The sequence below is a fragment of the Atta colombica genome, unplaced genomic scaffold, assembly GCF_001594045.1.
Source record: "Atta colombica isolate Treedump-2 unplaced genomic scaffold, Acol1.0 scaffold22, whole genome shotgun sequence".
Lineage (NCBI taxonomy): Eukaryota > Metazoa > Arthropoda > Insecta > Hymenoptera > Formicidae > Atta > Atta colombica.
Genome location: NW_017259316.1, coordinates 497,320 through 497,855, shown reverse-complemented (window position 1 = coordinate 497,855; position 536 = coordinate 497,320). Strand labels below are relative to the sequence as shown.

General features: G+C 25.0%; 1 protein-coding gene across 1 annotated transcript in view; it reads left to right on the top strand.

Annotated features, from left to right (window-relative positions):
• The window catches only part of LOC108687881 (circadian clock-controlled protein), a 5,242-nt gene that overhangs the window by 1,816 nt on the left and 2,890 nt on the right, over positions 1–536 (top strand). The window lies entirely within an intron of this gene.

Sequence of the window (536 nt, the reverse complement as noted above, 5' to 3'; positions counted from 1 at the left end):
TATATATATAGAGCTTGTAAAGACCAGTTTTAGAAGATACGAGCACGCGACATCATAATATGTCTGTGAAATAATTATAACAATATAAATACTTTTAAACTTTTTTTTATATGCTGGTTTCAAAAATATTTTTATCGCTAATTCTCTAACATAAAGTTAAACTTGACACAACATTTTTTGCAATTTTTAATACTAGCTATGTGGATAATTTGTTTTATTTAACAAATTAGATATTTTGACTTAATTTAATTTAATTTGTTAAACAAAACATAATTTGTCTTTTCTTAGATGAATGATTTTACAAGAATAACATATAGTCGTATGGTGTAAGTGATACAATCAAGTTGAAATCTTACAAAACACTTTAGCATACTGTTGTCTTTCTTTTTAAACAAGTGTTTTGAATCTCTGCATAATTACGCATTAGATGACCTTGAAAAGATATTATTGGATAATGGTCACATCCTTTTAAACAAAATTTTAGTCTATGAATCATTCATAATGTTAAATTGAATCATACTGTACATCCATCCGTT